This window comes from Dryobates pubescens, chromosome 6, assembly GCF_014839835.1.
Source record: "Dryobates pubescens isolate bDryPub1 chromosome 6, bDryPub1.pri, whole genome shotgun sequence".
Lineage (NCBI taxonomy): Eukaryota > Metazoa > Chordata > Aves > Piciformes > Picidae > Dryobates > Dryobates pubescens.
Window position 1 is genome coordinate 16,389,749 of NC_071617.1, and position 24,904 is coordinate 16,414,652.

The window sequence follows — 24,904 nt, forward strand, 5'->3', positions numbered from 1 at the left end:
GCTCTGAGTCTAAAGTTATCCCCTGCTTTGATTTCCACCATACTCCTACCAGCTTTACCAATTAAACTCAACTTACTTCCTCCTCTACCAACCTTCTCATCAGTACACACAAAACCAGCTTTTAATGTTTAACATTTAATGCAGGGGGGGAAAAAAAGAGGAAAAATCCCACTTTGTGCTGTGTTACTGATCTATTTTAAAATCCACCGCAAGATCCCAGGATAAATATGATGGTGTGACTTCAACACCTGACAGCAGTGTAAACATCAGCAAATTTTCATGGGCAATCACAGGCATCTCGATTACCCAAATGCTGTCTCAGTTGTCAAAAGGGCAGCCTGACCTACTGCATGCTCAACATCTTCCTATGTGCTACTGATTTTAGAAAACCTACACAGAAAAAAATGAAAGTCCTTGGGTGCTCCTTCATAGAAAATTTCTCCTTGGATTTTTGCATTCAAAAGAATGTGCAGAAGAGCTCAATAGCTTGGGGGTCTGGCCTCACCACCATCTACCCCATGCCCCAGAGACAAAAGGTGAGTGCCTGGTTCCCCTTCCAGGTCAGATTTCAGTCACTATTCTCCAGTCTTCCAAAAAAATGTGGTTTTTCTTGCATAGTTTGGCAGCTGGCATGTAGAGCTTCTGATGTAAAAACATGGTGGCATTTCAAGAAAGAGCCGACCACCCTGAGGGGGCTGCCCCATGGAGGAAACAATGAAGGAAATACATTCTTCTCTGCGTACAACTCACCCTAAGGTATACAACCTCCCAGGTGCAACCAGCATTTCGCAACTCTTAAAACTCTGCTCTACCACCCACCACTTTTTGGCCAACTGAGTGACCCAGAAAAGCAAAATAAAAACAATGGATGCTGCAGGGAGGAAGCAGCGAGCACAGCTTGCGAACCGGCACATCTCTGCGCACGAAGAAGTCACTTGCTGGACACAAAGAGCATCAGCTATGGGCTTGCCCTGGAACAAGCGATGTGATGAGGGTCAGACTACAAAGGTCACAAGAAGAAAGGAAAGGGAAGAAACAGCACACCAAGGGAAAGAGCTTTCTACTTCTACTGCAGTTAACTCCCATGAATTTCATCCCTCCTCCTGGTTCCCCAGTTTCCAAAAATAACCTCTACAAAGGCAAGAACTGCAGAGGCAGGGAGTCTTAAAAGAGCTGCAGTTAGAAAACACAAAAAGGTGGTAAAAGAATGGAGGCAGGGAAAGAAGACATGTTCTTTTTGGAAAAGAACAGTGACATCTTTTAGTGTGAAGCTGTATCAGCAGGGATGTAGGTTGGTAGCTGGAACCAGCATCCATAAGGTCTCAAGTCCTGGGGACTGATGTAGGTGGCTGCAGCAGCAGAGCAGCCAGAGGGGACAGGGGGCTGTTCAGCCTCTCTCCAGGAAGTTGGCAAAGGCCTAGGCTGGTCTTGGCCATTCTAGCCCTCACGTGCTATGGCTCAGCAGGTGTGTTTTCATATGTCTGATATCAGAAGATAATTGACATTTTCCCTTAAAAGGTGCCTTAATGTGAAAAACATCACTTAATGACTAAGAAGAGAGTCAGCAGCAAGCATTTGCACCCAAAGAATTCAGTTCCTCCCACATCAAAGCCACCTCTTGGAAAACTGATTATAAATAAATTAACAAACAACTAGTGTGCCTATCAAAAATAATTATTTTACTGCTTAAAAAGACTTAGGCTCACAGGGCCAGAAACAAACATTGAGGATTAAATCTAATTCCTTATTGCTGGACTGGACACCACGTTGAGGGAAGGGAAAATTTTCCACGAGTCATGCAGAAATGGTTGCCTCGCTTGCCTGGCATCTGTGGAAAGGGTGAATTTTCTCTAACGTTTGAAAAGTAAATTCAGGAACAGGTTGAGAGATTTGGGGTTACACAAACATCAGTCATTGTATTTCCACCTCAAACTGGCTTTGATTTCAGGTGATCCAGCCTTGTATTACAGCATCCCAAAGCCACAAATGTTTCTGGTTTTCAGCACTCAAAGTAAGCAAGTATAGGTACATCTCTGCATAACCACACACTATACAGGAATGTCCCCACTCCACCAAAGACAGAGAGACTATGCTTACTGTCAAAAGTTCTCTTTTCACCAGCATTTCCTTTTTGTGTCGCTTCACCACATGCTTTCTCTATAGCAGGAAAAGTTATTAAGGTCTCAAGGTAAGTTCAAGTCCCCATGCTTTTACCATAAAAGCATTCATCTTTGTCACAAATACTATCACATAGTGCAGAGTATTTCAGACATGACTATCCAGAGAGCACCATTCCCTTTCTTCCACCTCTGCAGACATGCCTATCTTCTTTCCCAGACAACAAATTTCACTCCATTTCAGTAACTACATTCTCAGGAGTCTTGAGAAAATTTGTAGTTGGTTCTCAGGAGGAAAGCCAGACCGATGCTCCAAGCTCACTCAGCCTTTGGGTGTTGCATAGCCACCATGGCAGCAAAGCAGGGGTGCACAGCCTCAGCACAGCTGGGCAGCCTGCAGCCTCCTGCCTGGTGGTAGCAACATAAAGGGGGTGGTTGAGAAGTCCTGGGTGGGAAGGGGCCTTGGAAGAACCCACACTGGTATCACTGCCCACAAAACAACCTGTTTCGGAGGAAGGGTATTTCACACCTTTGCAGTTCTGGAGGAAAGTTTAAAAATACAACTGAAGTATAGCCCAAGTGTTTAGAAAACAGGAAGCAGAAATGGCAGAAATTATTTGAAGTTTGGGGCTTTAGGCAGGGTTTAAATCTCATAATTCCTGGTCCTTTTCTTCTCTTTCATGATTATGTAACCATTTTCAAATGGCACAGCTAGTGGTGCCCATGACTTATTTCACAATAACCTTCTTCAGCCTCCTATCAGGATGAAAGTCACTGCAATCTGAGAAAACATCCCCTGGCAAATGATGGCACTAAGTGGGCCAAGCCATGCCTCCTTGAGAGAAGCAGCAAAGACATTGAAGGAGAAGCCTTTTTAGGAGCAAGTTTAGGAGAGTGGGAAGGAGACAGCTTCACACATCCTTAGCTGCTTCTCCCAGTAGAGCAGAGATTGGGAAGAAAAAAAATCACAAGCCCTTCCCTCATCTTTTCTGGCTTTCCACATAGAAGGGGTGTATTTTTCAGCAGATCTGGTGAGTCCAACACTGAACTTCGCTCAAATGACATGAAATGTTAATATTTGAGAACAAGGTAGGTGGAGAGGAGGAGGAAAGAAGACATTAATTATTTGATATAGAATTCATTCAAAAGCTTTTGTTCACAGCCAGAACTAACATTTCCATTCAGCTATTTATTTCTGGTAGCTTAGATAGCTTGAACAAGTGGAAGAAGAGGGATCCAGAGGGAGCCCTTATCCCTGCCTGCATGACAACAGCCCTTCAGATACCTTCAGAGAGAACCAGACACATTTTTTCTGACTGCCCATCTTCAAATGCAGTATTGGCAATTTTTCTCAAGTATATTCATAGTGGCTTTGGGCTTCCAGCCAAAGAGCAAAGAAGACATTTACCTCCAACCACCCAATCTGGTGCCTGCAGCAGCCTTCCCCTGTGGCCCCACTGCCAACCCCCAAAACTTCCACATAGAGATTATCACAAGCTTTTGACGCTACAAACTTAGCAGCTACTAATTAGAATTGGCTGGACCACTGTATGAAAGTATAATCTGTATGTTTTCTGTGTTTTTTAATTCACATCAATCTGAATTCTCCTCCCTCAGCACTCTAGATCTGAAAAACTTTTCCTTCAAAGCATCATCTCTTTCCTGTGTTGTGTTCTTCCCAGCCCCCTGTTGTTTCGCTGCTTGCCCTTCTGCCTTTGCACTGTTTCCTCACTCTTCCTGTCCTTGATTTCACTCCTCCTCTTCTTCTTTCTTTGTTGTTCTTCTTGGTACTTTCTTTTCATTCTTCCTGCCAAACTGTATGAGGTGATTGACTGGGAAAGTGACTGCAAACAGCAGCTACCCTGTTTAGATGGTTCTGTCAGGTCAGGACACCTACACAGGAATCCTTCATCTCCCTTACTATGGTGTTGGTTGCAGTGATACCTCCTCTTCATTCAGGGTTGTATGCACAGTCCCTTTGCCAAAGGTCAGGAAAATCAATGTGCCACATAATTTGGGAAGCATATGCTAGTTTTAAATGAGCCACATTTGCATTTTTGTTTTTTGGGGTCTGTGTAGATGCTAGAATTCACAGCAACAAATTTGGTAGAGTGTCAAATGCAGCACTAGCAAGTAGCTCAGGCTTACCAGCACTGCTCTATCTCAGAAAGTGGCTGTTCAAAAATGACACTTTCTTACTTTGCAGTTCTGTTGCCTTGAGGATGAAATCCACTCCTTTGCAGAATGCCACAACAGGGTCACTTAATCATTTCTATTCTATTTATTCCCTTAGAAAAGATCAACCATGTCATGCTGGTCTCCTGAACAGGCACAAATTTCCCCCAGGTAGAATCTCAAAGACAGGGTCCCACTTCATTGGAAGCAAGCCTTGTTTTTAAGGGGAAAAAAAAATCCCATTACTGGTCAAACAAACAAACAAACAAACACCCAAACAAAAAAAAAATTCCAAGCAAATTTAAAAAAAAAAAAAAAGAAAAAAAAAAAGAGAGAGAATAGAAAAGGATACAGAAAAGAGACAAATTTTATTCCTCCTGGTGCAGCAAAAGGAGAGTGGTTGACTAACTGCAGAGCTATAGTCTCTTCTTTAATTAAACAGAGACACCTCACTGAAATGCACAGGCCTGGTCCTCTGATACATTCTGGCTGCTTTGCCTGTTTTAGCAATGCAAAGCAGCTGCAAATCCAGTTTAACTTGCCAGTTTCTGTCAGCTTTACCATACCAGATTAGCGCTGCTGTTAGCCTCAGAAATACCAACATCTGGATTCCCCCATCACCCAGTCTGACTTGAAACCTTAGAAACCTGCAATCCGTTAACCCATTAGCACAGCTGGTAGGACCAGCCTTAGGTAGTTCTTCATCCTGAGCAAAATATATTTGTCACAATCCCCCACCCTACACTCATGCAACCAACTGAATAAAATTCACATAATAACGAGCTCTTGGTTATTCCCTGGCCAATTGCCCAGTTGCTCCAGAGGGTGACTCCTGACCCTGTTTCGGAGCAGGTGCCTTCCTAGTACAGGGCTGCAAGTCTGAGTTGGCTGGCAAAACAAAATACACTGTTTCATTGTACTTCTATATTTCTTTGGATGTCAGGAAACAGAGCTCACTCTTATTTCCTGCCCTTCAGCCAGGGGAGGTGGAGGAAACTGGAGGTGCTTGTAGAGAAATGCAAGAAAGAGGCAGATCACAAAGATATACAACAGCCTCAGGAATTAATAGCATATTATTACAAGAGTCAAATGCTGCTGCACTTCCAATCTTACAAAAAAAAACCCAAAACCAACCAGCCAAACAAACAAAAAAATCCCCCACCCAACAAAATAGCTTCTTTATTTGCTTTTTGCCTGAGAAAAACACATGTGAAAAAGAATGGGAGAGAACTGGGGAGAGGGGGCAGGTGTATTCATGTCAGTTCTGATTTTCAAAGAACAAAGGCTTTACTTTATATCTAAATAAATGGGAAACATTCAGCAAGCTTTGTTTTTCCCCTGCTCACTCCCAATCCCTCACTCTGAATGCATTAATACATACACCTTCAGCACATTCGGGCTCTTTGTGTTGCCATGGAACTGAAACCTTTGCAGTTTAGACGGTGCTGTACGCCAGGAAGCATACTGTTCTTACACTTCCTATAACAGAAACAAAATCACTGCATAGCATTAACTCCCTCAGCATTTAAGGCATTCAGTGTCTTTCCTGTCTGCTCATCTTCACACAGAGTTTGCTTTTTCTATCTTGCCACATGCAAATGAAACACATTTGCCATAGCTGTTCTCATCTTCATGAAGTCAACAGCTCACACTGAGCACACTATAGAAGGTCCACAAGACTATGGACTTTCCCCTTTCTATAAGAGACTGCAGGCATGCAGCAGCTGAGATGAGGGCTGGAGAAAACATACATAATATGAAATATAGTGCATATAGTAAACTATTATCTCTATCAAGGCAACATTTAAGCAGATTTTTTAAACCTAGCTAACATTTATTGATAATGTTCTTGATGCTCCTTCTGAATATTCTTTCATACTCATTTGTTCAGATAACCAAATTACAGTATAAAGCTCCTGCAGCAGGCTCCAGATCTTTACAAACATTTTTTCATAACCTAGGCTAGTGGGCTTTCAACAGTAAGCACAGCTTTGGGCACTTCAGTTAGAGAAAAAAAATAAGTCAACATAACTCTGTGTTATCTAAAGACTCAGTCATTACCTTCAGCAGCTCGGAGCTTTTTTTGCCAAAGGTTCTAAAAATGGCTGTACACACATTGCAAATATATAGATTTTTTATGTTTAAAGTAAAAACAAGGTACATAAATATCAAAGTTCACTGTAAAAAGATTGCCATAATAAATAAACAAGCGAACAAATAACCATTCGTGTACATAAACATTGGATCTGTACCTGCAAAAACAGCTGGAAGCCTGTCTGTGGTCTGAAGCCAGCTTGAGGCCTTTTTGTCCAAAGTTAAATATTTGCATAGTATTGAGCTCAAAATTAAAGCATTTGCTGAAGAGACTTGCTGATTTGTCTATACAGAAAAACAAGAGGGAATTTAGCTTCCCTATACATGGGGGTAGATTCTTGGGATGCCTTCTCCATCCCATGAATTCCTGGAGAGTAGGAGGACAGACAGACTACCAGTTGGGGAATTCCCCTCTTGCTTTCCGGGGGATTTTGTGTGCAGGCTGGACAGAAAGGCAAAACTCGAGTAGTTATTTTATCAAGAAGGTGCTTGTTGCTTGGGTGCCTGCTCCTTGACCGCCTGGCAACACTCCTTCCTTTTAGCATCATTCCCAGCACATAAAAGGTCCATTCATCCCACACCTCCATCCATTTAGGTTTGCCCAGTCTGTGTGGCACAAGCAACCTCCTCCTGGCCAGCAGCTCTGGACAACTGGGTCAGCTCAGCAGCTCTGGCAGTTTGCTGCCTTAAGGACATGGGCTGGGACCTACTCCTAGAGGGGTGTTCTGAGGAAGGGTTTGGTCCCCAATGTAATGCTCATTTCCCAGAAGACACAAAAGCACTACTGTCTCTCTGCCTGGGACAGAGAAAAGTGGCTGGTTCCCCACCCCAGTTGCTAGTGGATATACACTTGACCCTGCAAGCACCTGAGCCTTTGGGTCCCCCTCTACAGCCCTCTGCCATGGGAAGAGCCATATTAGCAAAAAAAGCTCCTTCTCCTCCTTTCACTGGCAGCAGACATCTGACAGTTGCACATCTCCATCGCTATGTCCATTATCCTAGTTTTCTGCTTACAGGAAAATGTATATTGTGCTGTGCTGAAAGGCCAGTGCAATGTCAAGAGCATTAAAAAGACTCCAGGGACTGATTAGAGTCAAAAGGGAAAGGATTTATGATGGTTAATAAAGTTAAATCTGCAAGAGTTCTGCTTATTCTTTCCAACTGCAGGTAACCAGATGCTGCAGGAAAAATTATTAAACTGTTGCAAGTTATTACAGCCCTCTGAGAGAAAACCTGTATTTTGCCACGAAGCTCCCCAGTTCACTACAGAGCCTATGCTGATCTCAAGGAGAGGAAGGCCTGTGACTTGGCTGAGCAGCAAGGACCTTGGTACCAACAGATCTCTTCAGCACGTCACCTGAATGGTCTCCAGTGGGTCTGCACCCTGACTGCACCTGTGACACCAGTCAGTAGCTAGAATGGCGCTGGGACTTCCACCCACCACTGAGCACCACAGTGTGCCTCAGCAAGGCACATGGTCAGACAGGGAAGGAAAATTTCCCCCTCTGTCAGTACTGCAAGTCCACATGAAGTCAAAAAAGGAAGATTCTGCCTCTGTCCAGTGCAACATGTACACCTTTTGCTGAAGGATGCAACCTGGGGGAGCTGGGGTTGCTTAGCCTGGAGAAGAGGAGACTCAGGGGTGACCTTCTTGCTCTCTACAACTACCTGAAGGGAGGTTGTAGACAGGCAGAGGTTGGTCTCTTCTCCCAGGCAGCCAGCACCAGAACAAGAGGACACAGTCTCAGGATGCACCAGGGGAGGTTTAGGCTGGATGTTAGGAAGAAGTTCTATACAGAGAGAGTGATTGCCCATTGGAATGGGCTGCCCAGGGAGGTGGTGGAGTCACCATCATTGGAGGTGTTCAGGAGGAGACTTGATGGGGTGCTTGGTGCCATGGGTTAGTTGTTTAGGTGGGTTGGATTGGTTGATGAGTTGGACGCAATGATCTTGAAGGTCTCTTCCAACATGGTCTATTCTATTCTATTCTATTCTATTCTAACTGAGGTCCATAGGACCGCTCTAAAATTTATTTTATAATCTAACATGCACAAAAAGTTGTCAAGGTTTTACAGGGCATTAATGATTTTACACAGTGAGATAACACCAGCAAGAGAGGGCAAAGGGAAGTGGAGTGCCACATCTTTTTAAAACTATTAGAAATTGTCTATCTCTATCTAAATTACATGCACTTTATTGGATCTCAAGTTTTCATTTTTGTACCACTTAATAATCACAAATACATTATATATGCCCTTTCTATTTTGCCATTCTTTCACTATATTACATCAGATTTAATTTCCTGTGGAAGTATGTAATCTTTTCAGCTGTGACTGCCTCAGAAGCTTTTCTGTAATAAGCAGAGCCTCATCCTCCTGCAGGACAATCTTTTATGAGCTGTGTTCCTGCAGATTAGTTTCCTGAAATGTTTGCAGTGCTGTATGAGAACTGGCAAAAGAGGAAAACCAAAATAACACCCAAAGAGAAAAATGAACATGAAACCCTTCACTTCCTTCTGACTCCTGCATTCACTGGTCAAAGGAAATTTCAGTTTGATGCAGGTAGATGACAACTCCATGAAGGTTATTACTGCATATCAGAAAAAGCTTCACAATGTGTGAGGCACAGAATCCCTTGCTCTACAGCTCATTAAAGCACAGCAGCAAGACAACTGCTTGCTCTTTGTGCCCAGGGAACACATGAGATCAGCAAGTGGTCACCATTCTTACAACCACCTCTTTCCACCATCTGCCCTCAGCTCTCTGTGAGGTCCCCTCCACTGGCAAAAAGCTGCATTCCACCAAAAAAGTGAAAATGTCAACCAAGACACATTCATGCTTTTCATGATGACATACCCATAATGGGAAGAGCAGACCAGCTGGCCTGCTGGGCCCTATCCAGACCACTGACCCTGCAAAGCATAAAACTCCTCTTCTTCCAACCAGCTTTCCAGTACCAGTGTTCTCACACACACCAAAATAACTTATTCACACAAGTCTGTATCAACAAACCATTCCAAACATTTAAAAGTTAATCAACTGAGAAGAAACAAGAGGAAGAGAGATTATTATTCCTATATTCCTCCTGAAAAGGTGCTTCTGTATGAATGATAGAAGAGGTATGTGAACAAAACCACGGGAAAAGTCTGCAAAGGGTCATCTTAATGGTACTTGGGCAGCAAAGGGTGGCTACACAGGCAGGCTAGAAACCCTGACAGCACAAGCAGAATCAGTGCTCTCTCAGTTCAAAGGGACATGTCACCTCAAGTAGCTTCTTTTCAAAGTGACCTAGAGTCCAGCCAGATTTGGAAACGTCTTCAACCATTCAGCACACAAGTCACCCGAGCTGTGAACTGCTTTCCCAAACCACACTACACTGACTGATGAAGCATGACCTTTCTTTCCCTGCTCCCTCTAAGACTTTTATTTTGCTTTCCCTCTCTCACATCACTGATGCAGCAGCAAATCATTCACATTTATGACAAACACTGTCTTCAAAATCATATATAAAAATGGAGCACATTAAACCCAGATATATACTTTTGCAGCGTTCATCTTTCCTCATCACTATAACTTCTGAAGCTGGACAAGCATTTTTAATAATTGAGTCCTCCTTTAGCTTATTTTGGCAATCCATTTCCTTGTAATTCTGTGTTATGCTTGTTTCTTTAATACTTAATCTCTAAAAAGAGCTAATCGGTGGAAAACATTCCATGCAGGAAACATTACTCAAAAATCTCAGTAAAATTCAGCTCCCATCAGCATGAAGAAACATTCTTCCACCAGCTTCAGTGGGAGTTTCATCAGAGCCATAAATCAGATGAAGATGCTCCATGCTAACATTTATGTGGTGTGCTGCAAACTGCTTCAGAACATAAAACAATGATGTAACCACCCTCATAAAACCAGTTTGCTCATGGTTTTACAGGACCTGAGTGTGTGTTAACAATTTCAAGCGAGAACAGTAGAAAAGAAAAACATGCTAGTTATCAGTGACCTTACATTTTTGGCCTCACAGGTCATAAATTAAATAGCCTCCCTCCACTAGATGTGGGTCTCAATCTCCAATTCTTTATACAGGGTGAGTAAAAAAAAGACCCATATATGGATTTAATTCCTATTGAAATCTTGGTCAAAGATAGTGGGTGATTTAAAGCTAAACATCAAGGGAATAACTGCCATCGTCTGGTTGAGTTTGGTAAAATGGAGTTAATTTGCACTTCTTTAGGGATTCACTGGTGTGTGAAATTAATCTAATTTAGATTGACCAGAAATTGAAAATGGAATGAAGGAGAAAAGCAATTAAAGACCTTTCCTAAATGCAAAACCAGCACTCCTTTAAGTGCAGCAACACAGTTAAAGTATAGAACATTTCACACTATTGCTCCCATTCCCTCCTGCTTGAGGAAGAGAATAGTCTGTGTATCTGCCTGTCTGCACTGTAGCAGTATAACTTCATCCAAAGGAAACATTAGTAGAATGTTTCTACTGATATCTGTAAATAAATACATTTTCAAGTTGAAACCGTTCACTATTCTGCATACAGACCAGGCCCAGCAGATAAACATCTGCTGGAACGGCTCAGTGTAACTGATAGTACATGTGGCTTAACATTTACTTCAATGACTTTTAGCACCTTCATGTTATTGTTTCTGTGGTGTCCCAACAAGCAGTGGTTAATGTAAGATGCAGACATTCACATACCGTGTACTTATGAATAACTGGTTCCCAGAGATGTGGCAGTGATAACATTGTCATCATACGATTCAAAGTAGCTTGCTGTAGATCACATATCAGAAGAGGGTCCCACCTGAAAACAAAACAAATTCAGATAGTAAAATCATCACATTCAGAAGTTTACATCGAGCTTTGCTAATACATTTGTTTTCACACATTCCTCCTTTACATGAACAGGGTCTACGTTCTTCTCAGGCTCACAGAAAACATTTTGCTGTTCACAGTGGCAAGCAAAAGTGTCCTCCTGTAGCCAAACCTGTTTTGGCCCACTGATGCAGACCAGATTTCAGGCATGCTATTAAAGCAATGAAAACTTATTTTCAGCGCTAATACAGCAGCTGTACCTCTCTAGCAGACAGAATTTCATTTTTCCCATTTTTTCAAATCCTTCACAAGCACATAATTTCTTTCACCACTGCACTGCCAGTTTACCTCTACCTTTCCTTTTTTACCATTTATTGTTTGGTATTCAAAATCACTGGTTTAGAAGGATACACAACATCAGAGCTCCCTCATCAGCTGTTCTCTTGAGATCAAGGGGTCCTAAGACAACATTTTTTTCCTGTGGATGACTACAGTCACCTTGTTTATAATCACTGAATCATTTCAAATCACTTGATGGGTGAGACTTGTTTTAAATACTTTTTTTTATGTATCATAGGTAACCAATGCAAATATGGAAAAAGGACTTGTACTGGCAGCACTGTCTCCAGTGACAAAATACATGGCAGCAAACAAACAAATGTTCCAATTTAAGAACCAAAAAAGGTTTTTTATTATTGAAACAAATGGCAAAATCACAACTGATTGAAAAAAAACCAAACCAGAGGTGTGGGCAATTTGAAAGTCAACAGTATTAAATAAAGAAAACTCTCTTGGACTGTGTATCCCTGTAACTAATTGTTTGGAATAAGAATTAAGAACCTCTTACTTGTTAATTATACTGACTCATCCTGCAATGCACAAGGGTGTGGATGAAGCTATAAATCACAGTTATTGATACAAAAGGCAAATTAATTTGGTTCCCTCTATTTTGAACATGTGAATAATATGACATAGGATACTCAAAAATGCACCCAGACATATACAGACACACCCACAGCAATAAGAAGTCACATCAGAGATAAAGCTGCAACCGTATCTTCTTAAATCAAACCTCCCCAAACAGAAGCTGATCCTTCTGCTCTACAAGCTGCATCTCATCCTAGAGTAAGAGGAAGTCTGGTAGACAACACAGAGTTTTAAAAATCTTATGGTTTTTCCTTTCAGCCACAGGTTACATTTTTTAAATTACTCTAATGCTTCTTTGACTCTTCAGAACTCCAAAGTGGCTTGGCTCTTGCCTTCATTATGCTTCACTGGCCAGCCACAGTGTTATGAAGTTCACTAGCGCGATATACATCTTCATCTGCTGCCACCTAAGCAAGTCGGTGTCTTCTGTACTCCATATTTGGTCTTCAATAACAAGTGTAAATCTTTGTAAAGTTTAAGTTAGGAAGAACATACTTTGTGGTCTAAAACCAGAAAAAAGCCCAGAATCAGCACAGAGTAACAAACATACATTTAAGTATACGCATACTTAAATGCCCGACACTAAGATGAGTTGCTGGGCCGACACAGGAACCAGCAGCAGTGAGCAAGATGGCGGAGCGGTAACTTTTAACAGTGCCCAGCAGCAGCCCCAGCTGGCACAAGGCACGGTGCTCCGCTGTGCCCCGTCACTAGGATTTCAGCTGCACTCCCCTTTATCAGGGAGAGCCCCATCTCTCCCAGCAGGCAGACAGCTCCTCTAGCTCTGTACTGGAGCCAGGGTAGTTTCTATGCTGCCCAACAGCAGTATGCTGCTGAAGCACTATCTCATTCATTCGGCTGCCCCTACTCTATAACCCCAGCAGTGGCTCCTTCCCTTTCACTCACAGACACCTCTGACTGCTCAAGCAACAGGTGGCTCACTGGGAAATTCGTGGAGGTCTGACGTATGTGAATCCAGCTTGGGGCTACCGGTTAGTAAATGCACGTGTTGGCTGACACAGGGAGAACCAAGCTTACACATGCTGGCAGGGCTGCACCACCAAATGTGCTGGGGACCCAGCGTGAGCCAGACTGGCTGGCTGCAGGCACTTGCGGTACAGCTGAAACACTGCAGAACTGCTAGTACTTTGGACCTAACAAACAGGGGCTTCAGAGCATGAACACAGGAAAAACACTCACCTGCCTGGGAAGTGCTGCCAGCAAACACACACAGAGGGCTCACCAGTCCCTTGTTTTCAGAAATGCCAAAAGATGGCCAGGTATCTGTATTCTCAGATACACAGAGGTACAACAGAATAAGAAAACATATCTAGGTTTAGTGGATGGCTTTGCCTTGCAAAGTACACTTAGAATTTTTAAGGAGCATTCATCCCCAATGCTTCACATCCAGACTTGGATGTTATAAAGGTGTTTCTCTAAACCAGACATTTTTCTGAGTGTTAAATAGATCCATTCTATTGAACTGCTTAAATTTTGCTTCCTACTATCTGTTTTACCTACAAAAGCAATCCTTTCTCAACTCATTGAAAGCCTAAAAAGAATCTCCTTTCCCAGAGAAATCATTTGTAGTTTCCTCCTCACAAAAGGATGCTGCTAAACATGACCAGCTGTCTTCAACACGAAAATACAGTAAGACATGCAACTCATTCTTTTTCTGCTTACAGATTCATTTGAAGTAATTTAATCCATCTGTCCCTAACGACTGCACCTAATAACCTAACTTGCATCACTTCATTTTCCTTTTAAAAAGCTACCAGAACTTTTTAGGTAATTAATTTAAACATTTTCTCTTAATTTTTTTCTTGCTGCCTGTTACTGGTACTGAATAGAATAAACCAGGTTGGAAGAGACCTTCAAGATCTTCATGTCCAACCTATCATCCAACACCACCTAATCAACTAAACCATGCAACCAAGCATCCTGTCAAGCCTCATCCTGAACACCCCCAGCGACGGCGACCCCACCACCTCCTCAGGCAGCCCATTCCAATGGGCAATCACTCTCTCTGTGTAAAACTTCCTCCTAACCTCCAGCCTAAACCTCCCCTGACACAGCCTGAGACTCTGTCTGTTGGAAATGAATAAAACAGAAGTCCTAAATCACCACATGAATCAAACAGAATGACCACAAAGTAGCTACACCATGAACAGAAATATATTGCAATCCATGAAACCAAGTGAAATGCAGCCTTTCATCTCTAGTGAATCAGTAGCCATCACCAGCTACCATTGGCTTCAGTGTCCTGTAGGAAGAGAGTTTGTAATGCTCCATTTGATTCTCTTTCGCTCAGATTTCGTCACTGAATCCTTAACCTATTCTTCAGCCAGGTCAAAGTCATGGTCTAGATTTTCAAGGAAACAAGTTAATGCTCTATTTTCAGTGCTTGCTGCATCTGTGCCCACAGAGGGATCTCAGAGATTGTGTAGGAGAAAGCCAAAACAGTTCAAAGCCAACCACTTCTGGTGAAGAAGGATGAACTAAGCAGCTACTACAAGTTGACTACTCATGAATCTGACAATGTTCAAGGTCTTTTACAAAGTTTCTTCTTTCTAGTGCCTTTCCTTCAATGAGAAAGAAACATCAAGTCCCAAAAATACACTTGCGAGTCCTAGAAGAGCCTCTTTAAAGCAAAGGCAAAGTCTTTCTAGGTGAAGCGGAAGCATGGAAGCCACTGTGAAATCCAAACCCAGAAATTATATAGAAGGTATTTAAGTATGTGATTCTGGGAATTATGGAAATAACTAGTGTTGACAGGAATACACTGGGGGCCCGGCACTCGAAATCTTGGTGGGAGAAAGATTTGGTACTAAGCATACAAATCAATATAGCCTCTGCAGAAAGACAGGTCTTCTCTGAACTGTTTATTTTCTATGGCTAGTCACTGGTAATCCCCAGTGCCATCAATTAAGAACTTTGTTTTCACAAGCAATATTTTAAGGAAATGCAAACATTAGGCACAGTTAGAAAAATTAATGGAAGCTGAAATATAATTTTTGTTATCAACTTATCTGCACATAAATGTGCCATCACTTCTCAAAACTGAGTCTATCAATCTTAAGACTATTCTAAAACTGTATTTATAAATACTAAACTACCCATAAGCTACTCTCTCTCTCCAAAGAACTCCTTTCTTACAATGAAGTACAGCAGTGAAGAAGCAAATATGCAGTCTTTTGCATTACAAATATTCAGATTAATGCCCCCTGCATAGTCACACCAACAGAGCTGAAGACCTGCACAGAAAGCATCTAAAGTCCATAAATACTCATCCAACTGTTTCTGATGTGCTATACTCCACCGGCACTACTTAATTAATCAGGTGTATTGTTCTTTTCCACACTATGGCTCGCTTTGACCGTTCTCTTTTTTTAGTCTTTTTTTTCCCCCCACTGTTTTTTTTAATTCTGCCTCTCATTTTGGTGAATGTTAGTGATCACAAAATATATTGAGAGTGACAGATAGTAGACATTACTGGAGGCTGTTACTTGGACTGTGATGTGGATGACCGTCCAGAGGCTGGCATACAGGCTCAGAGGAAGAAGGTCACTTGAATGCCCAACCTTCAAAGATCAACACTTTTGAAAAACAACCTCAGAAATCAGTATCTAACACCAAGATTACTTCATTTCTATTTCTATTCCAGATGCAGTAACGGAACTTTCATTTCAAAGAACAAAAGTTATTCAACAGACTACGTTGTCACATGCAACAGTAGATGCTGCGGCTATGAAAGCATGAGGAAAAAAAACCACTCCTAACATCACAAGTACAGGTGAGAGACATGCAGGAAAAGACAGCCAGAGAGTCAGTATAAAAAAGGTAAAAGAGATCTGATAACTAATCAGAGACAGAAACCCATCTGAGAGTCACAACTGTCTCTGCAGGCTCTGAAAGGCAGAATTAAATTGACTTGGAACTATAGTGAAAACTTAATTTAATTAGCTGACATTAAGCAGGATAAGTCTGTGCTACCATGTTGCTCTGACAAGCTGTCTCCAGAAGGGTAAGTGGAAGGTAAAATTTTATTTTTCAGGATGAGATTACAGCTGTGCACTAAGACAAAAGGTAACAGCATGTCTGCTGAGGGCAGCTTAATATTGGTGCTGGAGACCTTATTGTGGCCTTCCAATATCTGAAGGTGCCCTACAAGAAAGCTGGTGAGCAACTTTTTAGGGTGTCAGGTAGTGACAGGACTAGGGGGAATGGATTCAAGCTAGAGGAGGGTATATTTAGATTAGACATCAGGAAGAAGTTTTTCACCATAAAGGTAGTGAGACACTGGAAGAGGTTGCCCAGGGAAGTGGTGGAAGCCCCATCCCTGGATGTTTTTAAGGCCACACTAGATCTGGCTCTGGGCAACCTGATCTAGTGGAAAGTGTCCCTGCCCATGGCAGGGGGTTGGAACTAGATGATCCTTGAGTTCCCTCCCAACCCTGACAATTCTGTGATTTCACCCCACACTATAAAAGGATGGGATGGGATGTGATGAGCCACAGGTATGAATTTCAGACTCTGCATATTTACTCATATGGCTGTGCAGCTTCATCTCTTACTAGTGTTGTCATTTATGTGAAGAAGCGAGCCTCAGTATAACCTCTGGCAGGAGTCTTTTCTCCAGCTTCTCTCAGTCAGAGCCAGCCCCTGGAAAACCTGCAATACTCTAGGTACAATTTTTTAATTTTTATTTGTACAAGGGTATGTTGGTCCTGAGTTGGAAAAATGAGATCTGTGCAGGAGGCAGTTTCTGTGCCAGCCTGGCAGGCTGCCAGATCTGCTAGCTGCTGTGTACTTGTTGTCATTGTTATGGGGTCACCCACAGCATCCTTAATATGATCCCAGCATTGACCAAGACTTCTGCTGGCCTCTCTACCTGACAAGCAACCTACAAGCCATGAGGCAGTCTGCAAGCAGGGTGTTGGTGGTTGACAGAGAATAAAGCACACAGAAACTATGGAACTAAACACAGAAACTAAAGAACTGACGGTAAAATGCATAAGAGATACAAATTAAGATACAAATTGAAGGAAATGAAAATAACCCATTTCAAAGCATGAGTCCCCTGCATATGAAAACTAACAAGCCTTGCCTTCTCATGCTTCCTTCTATTTAACAATAAATTTAGTTCTGGAGAAAGGCATCTCACTGATCCTGCTAGAAAGTCCACTTATTTGCAAAGCCGGCGTATGCCTCCTACGCTGTGACAAAGGAAGCCACTCTTTATATCACTTATATGAACGCCTCAGTTCTGTCACACCAGAACCAAGCCAGATTCACCAGGTGAGACAGACAGGCTTTTGCCATCCCATTAGCGAGTCATCAGGGTGGTGTTCCTCCATCACACAACACAACTGAAAAGCAACATAAGCTCTCAATTTAGGCTGCCACTGCTGCTCTTCCTCCCCTGGCTCCTCTCATCTTGACCATATCTAGGCTGTGTGACCTTGTACAGTAGTTCCCAGATTTGAAGAGCAAGAACAACAGATCATATGCCCTTCTCTGACACCACATTAATCACGCTACTTAATGACTACTTCTGCTGATAAACCATCCTGCATACCTAACCATCCTCCCCAGTGGCTGTATCTAGAGTAATAAACTAAAGATGTCCTTTCCCACACCCTGCTATAGTGTAATCCACCAGCAGAGACAATGCCATTGAGAACATCAGCTAGAATTTAGGGATGAAAACCAGCAGGAATCAAGAGACCTTGGTTATGCTAGTCATTTGATGAGTGACCTTGAATCTCTCAGTCTCTGGTTTTTTGTAATTACAGAGAATAATGGTATTTCTTTTCAGCTACACTGAGAACTACAAATGCAAGAAAGATGCTCCTTGTTACTGGTATGCGTCTACATTACCTATTACTATATACATAACTACAGATAAGAACTGCCTTCAGCTAAACAAACACTGCTACAAACAGAGAACATATGATTTTGTAGTATTAATTCTTAATTATTTCACTCTCTTCCAGGAAACTCAAGTCCACAGCTGAGCACGAATAAAGACACAAGATCGTCATGATAAGAGAAGCAAAACAATGGCCTGACACGACCTAACGAAAGCACAGGATACTGCCCCCCCTCCCCAGGGTAGAAATCTCCTTATTCCAAAACTTCCTTTCAAGTGCTCTGAATACATTACTAAACAAAGAAACAAGAAATTCCCTTTTGCAAGGCAGCAACATTTTTTTAAAGTAGAGGCATCTGACATTATTCCATAAATCTCCCCCCAAAGCAATGTGCTTTGTATTAGATGGGACCTTCACACTTCAGAATAAAGCAAATTTATGTCTGAATCACAACACAAAGACACAAGTAATAAGCTTCAGATATATCAAGAGTTTCACTGGAAAAAGGTTTGCTGAAGGTTTAACATGGACCTAAAGGCTTACACAGTATGGCAAGACTGACCTCTGTGCTGGTAAGTGATGTTTGGTGCTAGGAAAACTTGAGAAACAGACTGAGCTCTTTGCTGCCACAGATATAATATTTCACCATGGAGAGCATTTCATAATCTGCCTCTCTCTCTCATTCTTCTGATAACATTTCTTTCCTCTCTTCATCTATCAGATACTTATACTGTAAATTCAGTATGCCTGAAGATGTAAAGACAGGGAAGCCTACATCTTCACAGAAGACTTTAGACATTACCACACAGGAAATAATAGCCGCTATAATAAAAAAACCAAACCACATATATCACACAATCCCAGCATTTTACCATTTTCACACAGTTTCCTACCCAGAAATATTCTCAATGGAAGACATTCTGCCTTCCTCCCAAGATCTCTTTTGTAGGCTTGTGTACTATGTTAAAAAAGCCTGTAATCACACAGTGTGTAATGTCACTCCCGTGTCTATCCGTCTGTCTTTCCCTAAGTTCTTCCCTACAGACATTTAACTAAGAGGTAGCAATCTCAGAATTATTCAGTTGCCAGAAGCTCCTTCCAATTCCAGCTTGTGCTCAGAGGCAAGAGAGAGATGGGCAGCATCCATATTAAGGGAAAAGCCTTCCATACTGACTGGTAAGACAGTACAGAATCCACAGATGAAACAGATGTACAGAGATGCAAAGCAGTGTTGGAAGCTGCATACATAAAAACTTGAGGCATTTTCTAGTGTATCTGGGTGGGTGCAGTACTGAAAGAGCAGAAAACTGGGGTGGGGGGGAAGTTTGTCAAATATACACATGTGCTATTGCCTCACAGCAATGCCTTGATGACCTCCTCTCCCACCAGCCTTCCATCTTTGACCTGAATTTGAATGTCGGTGTTGTAAGTAGAGACATCTAAAAGCACCGACTGGGTGATAGCCCTGCTGGGGTTGTTTTTGGAGCTGAGCTTTGCTGCCTGGTGTGCAGCTGCTTCAGACCAAGGGCCCAGCCCTCCCCATGACTCCCTGCCACATCCTTCCACACCAGACACTCCCAAATAGTCTCTTATGAGTCTCGTATTACTGCTGCAAAAGTCCACTGCTGCAAACATCAGTTTGATTCCTACACATCCTATACCCAGTACTCATTATATGTTTCAGAACAGTAACCCATGCATACTGCCACACTTTAGAGCCTTCACATTCAGGGGACAAATCACTAAACAGCACATACAGTGTATTTTACTGAAATACACAACATCCAAAAGGAGTTGTGGAAATGCTTGCTGCTTCACAGTTCTCTATCCACAAATGTTCCAAGACTGACATTTGGTAATATGAATCTTTGGAAATGCTGTATTGTTGAAGAAAGACTGGGAGAAGAGGCTACAGTTTAGATAGTGGAAACAGAAGTCCTGGTGAAATGAGCTGTTTAACAGATAATTAACCACATGGGGTGAAGGTTCTTGTGTTCTCCATACCACAAAACAACTGAACGAGACTGGTCAACTGCTAACAGATGCTGCTCTAGCACTGACCATGAAGATGGACATGAGTATTGACAAGGAGAAGAGATCACAGAATGTTAGGGGTTGAAAGGGACCTCAAAAGATCATCGAGTCCAACACCCTGCCAGAGAGGATCACCTAGAGCAGGTCACACAGGAACATGCCCACGCATGTTTTGAATGTCTCTAGAGAAGGAGACCCCACAACCTCCCTGGGCAGCCCGTTCCAGTGTTCTGTCGCCCGCACAGTGAAAAAGTTTTTCCTGAATTTCTCGTGAACTGAGGTCTATGGCCTAGCTATCCAACCATCATGAGATGGACAGTTTGAGTTTGTGATCTGTATCTCCCTGGAAAAAGGCTACAAAGATTCCACTACTTGAGTGTCTCTTGTGGGGTCTTCCAGGGAAGCACACAATACAGTGTTTGAAATATCCGGAAGACCCGAGTGAAAAACTACTGCTTTGAAAACAGTGGGAAAGAAGCCAGGAAATTGTAACAGATGTAAATACACACACCCCTGAGTACTCGTTGCAATTGCAAAGAGAAGTTTGCAAACCTGAAACAGTAAGGTATTGTCTCACTAGGTCTGTCACAACTGGCTGTTTAACCAAAATGCAACAACATAACAGGACAGACGAACTTCACTGCTGCCCTGTGGAAAAAGCCACGCATCTGCCAAAAAAAATATGCTTATGCTATTGCCACTGCAACAGAGAAAAGTGGCATCAGCAACCAGCAGCACTGGAATTATAATCTTAATTTACTGTAAAAATTTAAAAAAAAAAAAAGAAAGAAAATTGCTATCATTTGTGATACATCATATATGTGTCACAAATTATATCAAACCACATACAGGCATTGCCGCTACTTTGAAACACACTATTCTGCTTCCACTTTTGCAGTTTAGGCAACGTGGGGTTCCAGATGTTGGTGAGAGGGAAAATACCTGAGCAGGCAAAAGTAAGTGCAAGTAAAAGAAATGGCTTGTAGGTGAAAGACAGATGACAGCAGAATGAACCACACAACCAGAATATTTTGGCAGTCTAAAATTTTCCTTCCTATTGAAGTAATATGGACAACAGATGGGTTTTTAAATGCAGCTCTTGGTACAACTTTGTATGTGTGAAGGACAATAATTTGGAGCTCATGGGGAACAAGAGCAGATTGTTCTATGGATCCAGGTGGTGTCATTCTACAGCCTTAAACTCTTCTGTAAAATACTCTAAAAGCAGAACAGCAGTAGTCCCCAAATCCCCCATGCTGGCTCCAGCTCAATAACCCATTTCTATTCATAAAGTAAATAACCATATACTTAACTTCAGAAGCACGTGCAGGACCAGTAATTTCACTATGACTGAGGAATCTGCCCAAAATTGGTTTAATTTAGGGTTTTTTCTAATCAAGCACCAGCTATATCTAGCAGGTATTAATGGACTTCACTTTTCACTGGGTCTGTATGTTACATCTTCCACCTGCTATAGTATTTTCTTCATTTGCTAAGCAACGCACTCACCAAACTGGCCAAGATGGGCCTAGCTGCGTGTAGGAGGCATCCAAGCAACAACGGATACAACAAGCAAAAAGGACTGTGAACATGCAGGACAGCCTCCTGAGTACACCAAAAGCATCACTAACAACAGGGAGGAAACCCAAGATAAGCAGTATCAAAAGTGTAAGTTTAATCAATTTAATTTATCAAATTCCTCCTAAGTCTTAAGCCAGCAAACGGCGGGGGGGGGGGGGGGGGGGGGGGGGAGGGAAACAATAACAACAACAACAACAACAAAACACCTGTGGAAGACAGAAAACAAGGCCTCACATGGTCTCCCTGCTCTCACTGGTGAGGTCCAAGCCTGACCACTGCAACATCAGCAGCTGGGAACTTTGGGGCACCATGGTTCCATGGCATCACCTGCTCTCAGCCACTGGAGTATGGTCGTGACAGACTATAAGCTCTGTGAACGTAGCAATGATGATTAACATTTTCTTAGAAATGTCCACTAGTGAGATGTATGTGCTGTTAGTGTTAGTGATGTGGTAAAGGTTACGTGTACAGTTGAAATCCAGCCTCATCGATGGCTGTTCTCAACAGTCCTACCACCACCTCCGATTCACACACACACACACCTTTACAGAGCTTAGTTACAACATCCCAGATCAGGAGGGAAATAAGAGGAAATAAGCTTTCTTCAAATACAGAGGGACAGCCATCACCTGGCATAAACCAGGGGGACTTTCAGGCTGTCCCTGGTGCTGAGCTGATTCACACCTGTCCAAAGATATAATGCAGGCAAGGCTGAGAGCATCCCCAAGGGCACTCTCGTGGTTTATGAAATACTGATGTGCCCTATAGACCCCAAAACATTTAGTGGTGTCCCCAATAGCCACTTTAAGCAAGACTTTGCTCAGACAGTTATCTTTCAAACTTCAAAATGCAAATTTCAACAAGTTGCACAGAGTAAAATTGGTAAGATTGGCATTGCCCACATGCACCCGCTCAGCAGAAATCTCTCTTCCCTCCACTCTGCAAAGCTGCTACTCACCCTAACCTCCACCGCAATATAGTCTGGCATTACAAATTTCCACCTTGAAATTTACCAATTTGGGAGGAAAATGCACCCTTTCTTTTTCTAAATACAGCACTTAACATCTGGGTCCTGATCTATGCATACTGCCCTTCTCTAATGCCTTAGCTGCTGGCTGAACTCTAGTTGAGCTATTTTTGCTCTTAAGTAGACAGAACTGGACTCTAAAACAGCATGCAGCCTGACTTCTGCAATGACTTGTATGATCTATAACAGCATAAATACTAGGAGCAGAGGTTCTCATAGTAAATAGCACAATGAATGATAGCTCTGAGAATGGTCACATAAAAACAGACACACAAACAAACAAAACTAAGGTTCAAATCCCACAGTCAGTGTTAGCACAAAACTCCTACTGGCTCCCCACGGATCCCTGCTATATAACAAGGATGTGGACAGGCTGGAAAGGGTCCAGAGAAGGGCCACAAGATGGATCAGAGGATTGGAAGACCTGTCATATGAAGGAAGACTGAGAGAACTGGGTTTGCTCACCCTTGAGAAGAGAAGGCTTAGGGGAGACCTCATAACCATGTACTAGTTGGTTATCATGAGGAGGGAGACTCCCTTTTTACAGAGTCTAATGGTGAAGACAAGGGGTAATGGGAACAAGTTGCTACTGGGGAGATTCAGACTGGATGTCAGAAAAAAAATTTTCACCATTCAAACCACTTCACCATAGACATTGGAATAAATCAGACATAAACTCCCAAGGGAGATGATGAATTCCCCTACATTAGACAGTTTCAAGGCCCAGCTTGACAGGGTGCTCTAGGCCATCTCATTGAAACTAAAAGGTTGGACTCGATGATCCTTGAGGTCCCTTACAATCTGGTATTCTACCAATCTATGAATCAATAGCAGAATACAGCACTTGTTTATAGGACAGCACCTGTCTACAGGACATCTCTGTAAAATAAGGAAGACATAAATCATAGAATCATAGACTCAATAAGGTTGGAAGAGAACTCAAAAATCATCAAGTCCAACCTGTCACCCAATACCTCATGACTGCTAAACCATGGCACCAAGAGCCACATCTAATCCCCTCTTGAACACCTCCAGGGACAGTGACTCCACCACCTCCCTGGGCAGCACATTCCAATGGCTAACTCTCTCTGTGAAAAACATTCTCCTCACCTCGAGCCTAAATTTCCCCTGCTGCAGCGTGAGGCTGTGTCCTCTTGTTCTGGTGCTGGTTGCCTGGGAGAAGAGACCAACCCCCTCCTAGCTACAACCACCCTTCAGGTAGTTGTAGAGAGCAATAAGGTCTCCCCTGAGCCTCCTCTTCTCCAGGCTAAACAATCCCAGCTCCCTCAGCCTCTCCTCATAGGGCTTGTGCTCGAGGCCTCTCACCAGCCTCGTTGCCCTTCTCTGGACATGTTCAAGATGATGGTGGGTTTGTGCCTAACTCATACTGATATACCACGTGAAATATCACATGAAAATCAGTAAAATCACATATTTTAATTTCATGTGTCATGAAATTAATCTTATTCAAAACTCAGGTACTGTGTAGCAGAATCAGACACTGAAGCTATTAAGTCTCCACCTATCCTGCTAGTTGCTAGACCATATTTTCTTAGGTAGAGAATTCAGCAAATAGAAGTTAGCAGTATAGGGTTGAGCATGTGCAATCACACATCACAGAGAGCACAACATGCCACTGTGAACTAAGAAGTGGCATATTCCATGCATATGATGCTGTCATTTCTAGTTTTTATGCAAAGCATTCAGATCTCCAGTGCAAACATTCATTAAAAGCAGTTTCACATGTGAAATAGAATGCACCTTGAAGCACAGGGTCATTTGAGTCTTCAGAGTCTCCTTTAACAATCATTATAAAAAAAAAAACCTGTTACTAGTATTTCAAATCAACAGAATCATACATAGAATTCATACATAGAATAAACCAGGTTGGAAGAGACCTTCAAGATCATCGCGTCCAACCCATCAACCAATCCAACACCACCCAAACAACTAACCCATGGCACCAAGCACCCCATCAAGTCTCCTCCTGAAAACCTCCAATGATGGCGACTCCACCACCTCCCCAGGCAGCCCATTCCAATGGGCAATCACTCTCTCTGTATAGAACTTTTTCCTAACATCCAACCTAAACCTCCCCTGGCGCAGCCTGAGACTGTGTCCTCTTGTTCTGGTACTGGCTGCCTGGGAGAAGAGACCAACATCCGTCTGTCTACAACCTCCCTTCAGGTAGTTGTAGAGAGTAATAAGGTCACCCCTGAGTCTCCTCTTCTCCAGGCTAAGTGTCACAGGAGTGAC

The 24,904-nt window shown here is 42.5% G+C and overlaps 1 protein-coding gene across 3 annotated transcripts in view; it reads right to left on the reverse strand.

The window, feature by feature from the left end:
- The window catches only part of HIVEP2 (HIVEP zinc finger 2), a 151,084-nt gene that overhangs the window by 101,597 nt on the left and 24,583 nt on the right, over positions 1 to 24,904 (reverse strand). For all 3 annotated transcript variants that reach the window (XM_054162666.1, XM_054162667.1, XM_054162665.1), the window contains exon 2: positions 11,090 to 11,195. The gene's annotated coding sequence lies outside the window, so the exon portion shown is untranslated. The remainder of the gene's footprint in view (positions 1 to 11,089; positions 11,196 to 24,904) is intronic.